Source organism: Triticum dicoccoides, chromosome 2A, assembly GCF_002162155.2.
Source record: "Triticum dicoccoides isolate Atlit2015 ecotype Zavitan chromosome 2A, WEW_v2.0, whole genome shotgun sequence".
In the NCBI taxonomy this organism is placed as follows: domain Eukaryota; kingdom Viridiplantae; phylum Streptophyta; class Magnoliopsida; order Poales; family Poaceae; genus Triticum; species Triticum dicoccoides.
Genome location: NC_041382.1, coordinates 777,703,020 through 777,715,803, shown reverse-complemented (window position 1 = coordinate 777,715,803; position 12,784 = coordinate 777,703,020).

Sequence of the window (12,784 nt, the reverse complement as noted above, 5' to 3'; positions counted from 1 at the left end):
TAAAGTGTACATTAAGAAATATTCATGTTTTTTGGAAAAAAATAATCATGAAATTTCAAAAAAAATGTCTATGCAGTGTTAAAAAAATGTTCAGGCAACTTTTAAAGAATGGTAATGGCATTCAAAAATCTGTACAAAAAATTGTTCACGTGTTTTGATAAAATCTTCCTGACATTATTTTCATAAACAAACATAATGTATTTCAAAAAATATGTTCTTGTCTTTAAAAAAATTGATTAAATGAACAAAAATGTCCAATTATTTTAACACAATGTTTTGTTTCATTCGAAGATAAGTTTCAACATGTATTTGAATTTTTGTTAACACGTATCCAAAAAAATGTTCGAACACATCAAAACAGAAAACCAGGTAAAAAAACCACCAAAAAATAGGGAAAACCCGTGCAAAAAACAGGTCATAACCACCACAGAAACAAACAGAAAGCCGGTCAAAAACTTACCTTTCGAGGGGGTCAAAAACTTACCTAAAACAACACTTCCCAGTCCATCTACCTCCCTCGAGAGGCCAAAAAAAAAACGTCATTTTGCTCATTCTGCTCTGTCCCTTTCTCCTGGCTCCGTCAATGCTCTGCTCGCCGTCCCCTCCCTCCTCTGCTCCTCTTCCCCACCCAACTGGAAGCTGTGGCCGCCAGGATGTATGAGAGAGACGCGCGGGGACTAATAGATCGTGCGATATAGAGTAGAGGTAGGTTAGCGGCTAATTTCTCTCTTTGTTTTTACGGGTGAGGTGAGTAGTGAGATTTCTCTATGATTTCCCTCCCTCGAACTAGCAGATTTTGAGTAACACCCATCCCATAGAGTGCCATTCCTCTCAAAACAGTGGAACAATAATAAGTATATGCAAAAGTGAAGTATGTTTTCGATATTATGCCAAGAAAGAAACTAACCAACCTCGTTAACTTGATCAGTCATCGATGAAGGCCAAGCTTCCGATGGCCACGACAATGACGAATGGCCCAATGGAGGCGCACAGAACGACCCTCCCCGGTGAAAAACGGCGTCGGTGGTCGGTGGACGTCAGGTGAACGTGAAATCCAGAAGGCGGCCCAGGCCTTCGTGACCCCGGCAACGAAAACACCGGCGAGGGCGAGGTAATAGGGGAGCCCATAGTAGCCGGAAACAGGGAACGGTAGGCCGTTCCTCGATCCCGATTCATCGACCCGGAATCGGATTCGGGAACGAGGTCGGATTCGCTACGATTCGATGAAGATTCGGCGTCCCGCAGCTTGCTCATCGATTCAGGTTCGAGGATCCACCAGCCCAAACGCGAGGCATAATTTACTCACGCCATTGTTTCTTTTCTCAATGACTCATCGTTCTTCCTCCAGTCCATTAATTGCAAGGGATCCATTAACAGCAAGAAATGCTGACCGTTAAGGAGTCGTCGTTCTTCAGGAACTGCGTTCCTTGACCCATGGTACCGTACCGGGTTCATCGTACCCAAATAGATTGGATCGCGTCCCCGCTATAAAAAAATCGTTTGAGAGATGTATACCCTCGTTGTACCCTTTTTTTTCAGCCATCGACTCTCGTCCCTCGTTCCCGTTCCTCGTTCCCACCGTACCGGAAACATGGCAACTATGGGGGAGCCTGTGGTGGCCGAAGACTGCTCCCCGGGGCGGCCTGTAGAGCATCATGCCCACGTCGACGATGAGGGTGAGCAAGGCCAGTGTCCACAGTGCTCGGGGGAGAAGAACCGGAGACATGGCGGCAGGCTCGGCTGGCGGGCCTATGTTGACCCTGACGTCGTCGCCGTCCTCGCCACGGCCGCCCTGTGTAGCAATGGAAGCAGTTGACCTCATCAGCACTGCAAAAACGAGGAGAAAGGCTCGCTCGCTCGCTCGCTGACTCACCTGCTGCGCCCCGGCGGCGGTGTCGTTGTCGCGGGGAACCTGGAAGGCGGTGGCCACCACATCGGCCACGCCTCCCACAAGCTGCATATATACCAAGCGCACCAAGGCAAGATATTATATGTGTGTGTGTATAAAAAGTACGCACTAAGTTGCCGATTGATAGTGTTTTGACTTTTGACAGAGATCCTAGAACCTACTAAGATTGCATAGATAAGTAGTAGTAGTACCTGGCACATGTCGCTGTCGGAGACGAGGTTGTGTGCGGAATCCAGATGCCTGCATGAAAGAAAAAGGTCCATCAGGAAACTTGATCACAAGATGATGCCAGGGGATCTTGTACTTCCAGTCTAGTCTAGGAGACTAGGACAAAAGAGACTTGTTGGCTCCGACTTACTTGTTCTCGCCGTCCTCCGTTGTGGAGCGCTCGCCCATTGGCTTCCCAGGTACTACGTGCACCAGAGTGTGTGTGTGTGTGTGTGTGTGTGTGTGTGTGTGTGTGTGTGTGTGTGTGTTTAGTTGTTGGTTATCAATGAGACGCTGGAGTTTACTTATACAGTAGTCAATTCAGGTGGCCGCATCGAATCACAAATCACCCCACTTGCTAGCTAGCTACCCAACCCAACGACAAAAATATGCTTTCAACTTTGCGATCCATTGATCTAGCTAGCTCCACCACTTGAATCGGTCGAACCGAGTGGTGGGCAGGCGGCTGACGGCTGTGCAGCGCAGGAGGTCCGCAACCACGAGCCACCGCCCTCTTTTGTCAATCAATCGTTTATATATAATAATGTAGCCAAAGGAAGTACATAATGACAAACATGCTAGTACTGCAATTACATGCGCCGGTCCACGTACAGAATGAACGAATATAGCCAGCTACAAATCACCAAGAGTCAGTTACACTGCTAGTGCTTCAACTTGGCACAAACAGCTACTTTGTTGCTACAACTTCAACAAAGTGATGCAACAACAAACTTGGGTTTGTCGTGCACATACACTGCTTACCGTGTTGGATATGAAGTCGGCACCAACTAGGCTCGCCAATGTGGCATGGGTCCCATTGTCAGCAACCAGACGACGGATGGGAGGCATGGTGGGATATTTTCCAAAAAAACCCGTTGGGTTCTTTATTTTTCAAAAAAAGCCCCTGCCGTGGTACAAAACCCCTCGATCCCAAATCGAGGCATCCAAATCCCTAAACCGCAGTCCCCAATTCCGGAGCACGGCGGCGACGGTCCCCTGCATTGAGCACGACTGCTTACGTGCAGAATGGTGGCGATCCGTTGACTTGAGGTTAGCTCTCTCTCTCTCTCTCTCTCTCTCTCTCTCTCTCTCTCTCTCTCTCTTATAACCATCTCTGACCCGTCTATCTCACCCATCTCTCACCTCCGTGTTTGTAGATGGGTGGCACCAGCGTACCGAGGATGATCGATAGCATGGCAAAGTGGAGGAGGACGATGAGCCCTCTATATGAAAGATTACGTCGGTCTTTTACCGAGGCAAGAATCAGGTAAATCCATCTCACCTTTCATCTTTTGGTTCATAGGATAGGATTATCGTAGGAATAGGAATTTTGTAGGAAATGAGATGGCATGTATCCCAAATCCTATGAGTAGGAATAGGAAATGAGATGTCATTTGGTTGACACCAAAGAAATTTTTCCATTGAGTCTAGACTCATTTTTATTTTCCTATGAAAAGTGGAGGATAGGAACCAATCCTATGTAGGAATAGGAATCTATTCCTATGAACCAAAGGGCTCTAAAGGAAAAAATCCTATAAGAATTCTATCCTCTAGAATTCCTATGAAATTCCTCCAAACCAAAGAAGGCCGCAGCGTGTTGGATTTTAGGATTAATGGGATTTTAATCTGGGACGATGAGCTGGCGATTGTGGCCGCTTGCATGCCGTGAAACACTCTCGATGTGAGTTATAATGGGCCAGATCAGAAGGTGGGTTTGTGTGGGCACTTCAGTGCGCCAGTTTGGCATGTATGCAATGAAGGAGTGGACAATGGCTGGAGTTTTCTTTTGTCCTGCTACTATGAGGTAAAGGCTGTCTTACGCTCTGTTTACATTTCCAATTCCTTCCTTTCTTCCTCCATTTATCTTGTTTTCTCATAATTGATGATTCATTTTCATGTTTAGGCCCTTTTTCCGGCAGAAAGATATAAAACAAAGGATTCCATGTTCTATCGCATTCATTAGTCATTAGTAGCAATAGTAGAGTGATTTTCTTAGAAATTTTGAGATTATCCAGTCAAAACAATGGTATGATGAGCGCAATAAATCTCACTCATCTCAAGGGCCAGGCAAGTGTGGGGCGCCGCTGGCCAGACAAAGTGTTAACGTGTGTTTTAGTTTCTTATACCATGAGAGTGTTGCAGTCACTTCTTACCATACGGTGGACATTGGGGTTGCTCAAACGTCATCTGTAACACGATTATAATGACAACTTACAGACTCATTAGAAAGTTTGATAAGGGACTAGATAGCTCGAGAGTGGATTTGCTCCTACGACGATGGAGAGATATTCTTAGGGCCCTCTCCGTGTGACGGCATCCATCCTTGTCTGGCCAGACACAGGTGACTATGTCACGGGGATGCCGAAACATTTCAACGAGAAAGAAGAACAAAACCGATAACAAGGAGAACGGTATAATGAGCATGTGTATGACTCAAGATTATACTGATACATCTCACCTCGGGTTTTGTGAATTGCGAAGCAAATGTAATAGGACATCATAATCAAAGGTTCACTCGAATGCCATCCATGTACTCATAGCGATTGATATGGGCGTCCACGGTTCCTCTATCGGTCATTGAACAAAGGGGTTTTGTCCACGTCTATGTTTTACCGAACATACAAGGTCACAAGTTTAAGGTAATCACGACCTGCTGAGGGTTAGTAGGATGGGAGTGATGAGGATTTATTTGTGAAATAGTTTTGTTAATATTCAAAATAGTTTCGAGAGGAAAAGAAAGTGTTTAAGGGTCACAAGAAGGGTTTCAGAGTTTATCGAGCAATACTGGGTATTTCTGATAAACAATATATAGATGAAAAAGGCTTCCGGTGATGTTAAATTAATAATAAAAGGCTCTAGAAGTTATTAGTAGGCTTTTATATTTAATGTAATACCAACGGACCTTAAAAGGCCAAGTGCCAAGGAGAATTGGGCCACATACGCCCAATAGGGAAGGCGCCCTCTTTTTCCTTGTGAGGAGGCCGAATAGGAGAGGGGAAAGTACTCCTTCTCCCCTCCTAGGCCGATGCAACGGGGGACTGCTTTCCCCCTTTGTGTGGTGCCCCTCCTCTCCCCTCCAACCTATATATACTAGAGGCTTTTACACCTTTTAGATACACAAGTTTTTGGAGCCTCTTCTAGTTATCTAGTTCTAGTTCTAGTTAGTTCTAGTTCTAGTTAGTCCTAGTTGATCAATTAGAGCTTGGCCTACATTCTCTAATCGTCATATTTTGAAGACAGTGTAGTTCTCATCTCCTCCATCTAATTCTCCGGTGACGATTAGCTCTGGACGGCGAAACACTGCCGGATCATGAAGACCGTATGCTTGCAACTCGTAGAGAGGCCGTGCTTTTGGTCTTCCGTTTGAAGGACCGTTCATGGGAGGTTTGCGGGATCATTCATCTATGGTCTGAGGGGCTCCAAGTACGATCTACACCGACTCGTCTTCTTCCGCCGCAACTTAGAGTCAGTAATGATCGAATCCAAACCGTTAATGCATCCTCATATTGTTCGTGGGTGATTGTAGGGCGATTTTTTTCTACTACATTTCCCAACATGATCGTACACTGAATTGCGGCTGTCCGAGATAGCCAAGTGACACATCTCCAACGTATCTATAATTTTTAATTGTTCCATGCTGTTTTATTATCAATCTTGGATGTTTATAGTCATTTTATATTATTTTTGGTACTAACCTATTGACATAGTACCAAGTGACAGTTGTTGTTTTCCCCATGTTTTTACATCGCAGAAAATCAATATCAAACGGTGTCGTGGAATTGTCACGGCAGATGTCCTCAGGAAAGGACTTAGTCGTGGAGCCATCGCTACGGGTTAGCTTGAAGGGGTTAAACCAGACAAGGGGACACGAGAGTTTTATACTAGTTCAGCCCCTTCGATGAAGGTAAAAGCCTACGTCTAGTTGTGATTGGTATTGCTAAGGTTTCGAAGGCCAGGGAGCGAATCCGCTTTGTCTGGCTCTCGAGCTGTTGTTCTCTATCCCTAAACCGCCGCTGGGTCACCCTTTATATCCTCAGGAGGACCCCGGCCGGTCTATAGAGTCCTGAGGCTGGCTCATACAAGTGTCCGCCTTGGTCTCTTCTTTCCTATCTTACAATGCAAGTTTATACAATCATGACGGTTTACTATCATGGGCCCTAAATCGCCTGCGGGCTCTGGGCCTCTAAGCCTCATCCGTAAAGCACCATCTTCTGGGTTCCCTTGGGCTTCAGTATAGGTAAAGGTGAACCGGCCCCTCCTAGGCGGTTTACCCTTAGTGGTTATATCCTCAGCATTAGGCCCCAGATTGATTTGAACCTGTTCATGGCAATCTTCAATCCTTGAATTTCTGGCAATTCTTGTAAACCGCCATATTGTCTTCTCCCTGTGAACTTTGATGAATCGCCATGACGTCATCTTCTGTTACTGTAGTAAATCATTGTGACGTCATCCCTGTATATAAAATTTTTATAAAGATTCCCTTCTCTTCATCAATCTGGGGCCTAATGTTGAGGATATAATCACTAAATCATTGTAACTTCTCATTAGGCGGTTTACCCTGTAAATCATTCCCTCGATCTTCAGGAATCTTTATCAATCTTCAGTGTTCGTCAATGTTCATCGGTCCTTCCTCTGCTTTTCCTTTAGCATCGTATTGAATCTAGATAGACCTGATAATTTCCCCTTGTGGCCAGATCTGTAGCTTTAATCTGTCGTACTACAGCATCTTACTGTTCCTGTATAAATCCTTATCTGAATCTTCTCTGTTCTGTTAAACACCATTGTACAGCTCAGAAAATTTTGTCTCTTGAACAACGGTAGATCCAAAATTATATCACCATCTTATGAAACTTGTTTCCGCAATACTTAACAAATTCTCAGTTTGGGTTTTGCTTCCAAAGGGCGGTTTATCCTTTAGTGTTGATAATCCGTCATATGTCATTAGCCCTCTCTTAAACCGCCATCTAGATTTTGAACAGCCATGCCCGGTTCACCTTATACGTATACCTTGAATTGCCGGTTTAATATTTGACAAACATGTATGAACCGCCAATCGTAAACCGTCCATTTACTTTTACAGACTTTGTAAGATAACGAAACAATTTGCTGCTTGCAACTGGGTTCCGTCTCGGATCACCGAAATGCAAATCAATGAATATGTCACCACCGACGCTTTAGCTTCAAAAAATGTCCTCCATTGGCGAGTTCCTGGCCCTGAGTGGCCCCCTGAACCTCAAGACGGAGAAGTGATTGTATTCTTGCAACATTTAGCTCGAGGTTTTAGTCCTCCCGGATCAAAAAATTTCCGGGATGTTCTTGCCAGGTTCCAACTTCATCCTCAAGATATTGGACCAAATTCTGTGTCCAACATATGCAATTTCCAAGTATTCTGCGAGGTTTATCTGCAAGAAGAACCAACTGTCGACCTCTTTCAAGATCTCTTTCACTTAAACCGCTGGACGGAATTTTCTGATGGACCTAATACTGAACTTGGCGGTGTGTCGATCCAAAAGAGGAAAGAGGTTGATTTTCCTCACGCCAAACTTCATAGCCATCCAAAAGATTGGAACCAAACCTGGTTCTACTGTCAGAATACTGCCCCTGCTGAAGAGAATCCCTTACCGGGCTACCGTCCGCACCGGCTCAGCAATAATCACCCTTTACCTCAGCGATTGCCTGCCAAAGACAGACAAGCCTATGCACCTCAACTCGCCAAACTCCGGGCTCTCCTTGCCAACAGTTTAACTGGTGTTGATCTCGTCCGGTGCTGGATTTCATGGTGCATTCTTCCTTTAAGCCGCCGGCCCGGATTGATGTTTGAACATACCGGCAACACCAATGATCCACAACGGTTTAATGAAATAGAACTGACTGACGATGAAGTCAGTGAAAGTGTAAAGAAAATACTTGATGAACCACTCACCGTATGTACTCAAAGTGGTCTGCGTCCTTTTTATGCCTCCAACAAACCGCCAGTGGTAAAAACTTTAACCTTGTACTTTTCCTGATCCTTCTTCGCTTTGACACTGCTATAATAATCCTTTTGTGCAATCTCATAGGCCAGTAGCTCCTTTTGGAAAAGGAAATCTCAAGACAAAGTAGCTAAGGCTCCTCGTGGTAAGACCAAGGTCATCAAGAGAGCTGCCAAAAAGAAAACTGCTGAGTCTTCGGGACCGCCAGAAGATGTCAGTGACTCGGATGAAGAGGTAAAATTTGACTCCCTTGACTTCTATTTATATATTTTACTGATAATGATTACTCCCAGGATGATGCGGAGGCCAGCCATGCAGATCATGTTGAGGTAATTTGTCTTTCTGACTCAGAACTTGTGCCGGTTCAACGATTTTGCCGTGCAGTTCAGAAAGTGAAATGCTCTCACCCTGTTGCTCATTTGGATCAAAAACTTTCTTTGAAGACACAGCAAACCGAAGGGCGTCGCACAACCCGGCACAATGGTCAATAGGTCACTTCTTCCGGTTTACCTCATAACCCAAACCGGAAACGTCGTTCAGAGGTTGCTTGTTCTCCTGAAAAACGTTATCTTTTGAAAGGTTTCTTCCGATGCCCTCTCAATTCATCTGATTCAAATTATCAGGCATCTTCTAATTCGTCTGGCGGTTCATCAACCACTCAGCTGCCTCCACTGAAAATCGTCCCTGGGTAAGTGTGTAGTCTTCCCTTCTCTTTCATAACTCAGTTGATCATGCTAATCCTTATTTCAATATTAGTGCTCAAGCTCGTTTGAGTAAGAAGGCCAAGACCAATGCCCCTACCGGTGAAGTTGAACCGGAGAAAGCTCCTGAGAATCTTGATAAAAATCTTGATAATCTCATGGATGATTTTATCCCGCTAGAGCCAACTATCAATGCTAATCCGCCGGAAGCTGATCCGGCCATACATGAGGATACCTCAAGTCCACATGCTATGCCTGCAAGTCCGGTTGCTGATCCACTAAAGTCAAGTGCTAATCCGCCAAGCCTAGCCAAAGATGATGACGTTATTGTTACTGGCACTGCTTATACCGCTCCGGGCGATCCAGTTATCTTGGCAAAACATACCGCCAAGGATGAGTTTATTTCAACGGGCAAGAAGAAGACGGAAACTGATATGTCAAAATATGCTAATCTTTCTGCCCAGCATCTTCATTCCGGATTCTTGAACCGACTTTATACAAGACGAGACAATGAGGCTGACTTGGTAAATCTGATGATGGAACGTTATGAGGTAAACATTTTCCTCCTTATCTTTGTATTTTAACTGCCTTGTATCCTGTAGCCCCCAAGGGTCGGTTTAGCTTGTAAAATCAAACCGGGACTTTGAATTTCCAAACTGCACATTGTTGACTTTTAAGTAGTTTGAACAAATACACATTAGCCCCCAAGTGCCAGGATTGAAACTTGTATGAATCCTTGGGACTTTGAATATGCAGTAAGAAAGAAGTAATCCGCATTAGCCCCCAAGTGCCAAGTGTAGAACCAGTTGTATGCTTGGGACTTTTGATAAAATATTGATGTGCTCCTCTGATGTTGGCAGGCTGACATAAACCATCAACGGACGCAGATTGCTGATCTTCAAGAGAGTATCAAATCTCATCAAGAAGAATCGTCTAAAGCCAAAGATGAACTTCGAGCTGCTTTAACTTCCATAGAACGACTGAAGGAAGAATTCAAGACGGAACATGCCAATTGGGACACTGAGAAGGGCACATTGCTGAAACGGGCTGAAGATGCCGAATCTGCTCTTGAACCGGTGGCAGAAGAACTTTCTGGGTTGAAGCATCAAGTGAACGCCATGACCTCCGCAGTATTTGGTAAGTACTCCTGGCAAGGTATCTGAAAGATCCATCTTATAAGGTGCCGGTTGAAATATGAAATTCTTAAACCGTTGCAGGTAGCCACATTACTCATCTGGGCTCAGATGTACGGATGAAGCTGAAAGCAGCATATACTCTTCTTGAACAACTATACACCGGTGCTCAACGGGTTATCTGCGCAACATCCTATGACAATCCGGCCCCAACACTGATCAAAGACACTCTGGCAAGGCTATCCATGGTACCAGCACAGCTAGAAGAGGTGAAGCGATCTACTGCCAGGGCCGGCGCTTTGTTGGCACTTACCCGAGCCAAAGCGTGGATAGTTGACTTGGATCCGGTTGACCTTGCCAAAGGCTTTCCAAGCACACAAGAAAACGGAGCAGATTTTGATGATGCAGCCCTTAAAAGAGTGACAAGGGAAATGCGTCCTCTGGCGAGTCAGCTGGCAGAAGATGCTAACTTGACGGTTCACCGGTCTTATTATGATGCCAACAACAAACGGATTAACCCTGTCATTCCGGAGGCACAAAATCTTATTCCAGGAATCCGTAAGCACACTTATGCCCCTGACATTGATCCGTCAGAACTTATCAGTGAAGAAGCTATCTTTCAGGCCTTAACCCGGATTGACTGGACCACTACAAACTTCCAGCCGCTAGGTGGGGAGGAGGAGGCTGAGCCGACGCCAGATGACCCATCAACTTCGCATCAACATAGTAATGAGACTTGATCCGGCAATCAGAGTGATGCTCCATAAACCTTGTTCTGCTGGAAACACCATATTTTGGGCCTTCAAGCGCCTTGTAATAAGCTAGTGAAAATACTATGATCTGTTGCCCTCGTGCACTGGGATACACTTTGCGTTGATTTGTCATGAGAATTTCAGTACTGGCTTATGTATTTTTACAATATTATGCAATCCTTGTGCCTGCATAAGGAAAATCTATCCAGGTGGTTTACCACCGGACGGGTCAAAAAAACCCAACACAACTTGGTAAGCAACTATGGTTGCAGCAATAATAAATCATACCTGTGATATAAAACATTGCTGTTGGTTTACCAATTGTGATTTGAAGAAGGGTGAAAACCCAACTTCCACCATGCCATGTTGGTATATATACATGATATAGAACCGGGTTGTGATGAACACTGGCCGATTGCTGGAGACAAAGTGTCAAAGCCAGACCGGTTTTGAAGGATGCCGGATTACCCTTAATTGTATACTTTAACAGAAGATCCGTAAGCCATGCCGGGTTTAAAAAAACTCTGGTTTAACGCGACCTTACGAAAAACAAAAACTTGGCAAAAAAGCAAACAAAAACCGTAGTCGAGGCTTTTCAAGGGCTGCCAGGCCCAAATCGAGGCTTTTCATGGGCTGCCAGGCCACTGAGTTAAACCATTTTGACAAAGCCTTTTAAGATGGCCCTCAAACTAACCAATCATCGTTTTAACTTTGACAAGTTCAGGCTCTCAATGAGAGTAACTGTCAAACGTTTGACGGGTCGTGCCAGGATTACCTGGATAGGAGTGGCTTACTTGATGAAGGCAGGTTAACCCGGGGTTTTAGGTGAATACACCAGGCTTCCAAGCCGTGGGTCGATACCCAGCTACAAGGGTCCTTTCAAACTCTTTGGTATTTGACACAAAGAGCCCCCAAGTAACTTTGTGAGCTGTGCTCAATGGGTGCCTATGTTTGAGTCATGCTTTGCGCAATCAATCCCTCTTTGGCCCCTTGGGTGTGAAGCTCCCCGGCTAGATGGTGGCATGGTAGCCGGGCTAACATGTAGTACTTCGTGTTATTAGCTGAAGCCCCCAAGTTAACAGATATTTGAAGGAAAAATGGCGGAGACCCTGCTTGATAGCAAGGATGTCGGTTTATTATATTGATCATAATATATACATTGTTGAAATATGTACATATGAAAAGCCTGTGGCTTCAAGTGTAATAAGGCCGTAGGAGAGCTATGTTCCATGGCCACCGGGTCTCCTCCTCGGAGCTACGTGAGTCTTCTCGAACGTCAATGAGGTAGTATGATCCGTTGTGCAGATTTTTGCTGACCACAAAAGGCCCTTCCCAAGGTGGGGATAACTTGTGCATATCAGTCTGGTCTTGAATGAGCCGAAGTACCAAATCGCCTTCTTGAAAGGTTCGTGTCTTAACCCGGCGGCTGTGATAACGCCGCAGGTCTTGTTGATAAACCGCCGACCGAGCCAAAGCCATGTCTCGCTTCTCATCTAATAGGTCCAGCGCCTCTTGGCGTGCTTGCTCGTTGTCCGCTTCAACATAATTCGTGACCCGGGGTGAGTCGTGACGAATATCACTTGTGAGGACAGCCTCAGCCCCATAGACCAGGAAAAAGGGTGTATATCCCGTAGATCGGTTTGGGGTGGTATTTATGCTCCATAACACAGATGGTAATTCTTCCACCCAACAACCCGGCGTCCGCTTCAAAGTGACCATGAGCCGAGGCCTGATACCCTTCAGGATTTCTTGATTCGCCCTCTCAGCTTGACCATTAGACTGGGGGTGAGCCACGGACGCTACATCAAGCCGGATGTGCTCTCGTTGGCAGAACTCCTCCATCTCACCTTTAGAAAGGTTCGTACCATTATTTATTATGATGCTATGTGGAAAGCCGAAACGGAAAATAATCTTTTTGAGAAATTGAACCGCCGTGGCTGCATCACATTTATTGACGGGCTCCGCTTCAACCCATTTTGTGAACTTGTCAACCGCCACCAACAGGTGGGTCTTCTTGTCCTTAGAATGCTTAAAGGGTCCAACCATATCAAGCCCCCAAGTAGCAAACGGCCAAGTGATGGGGATCATGCGTAACTCTTGAGCAGGAACA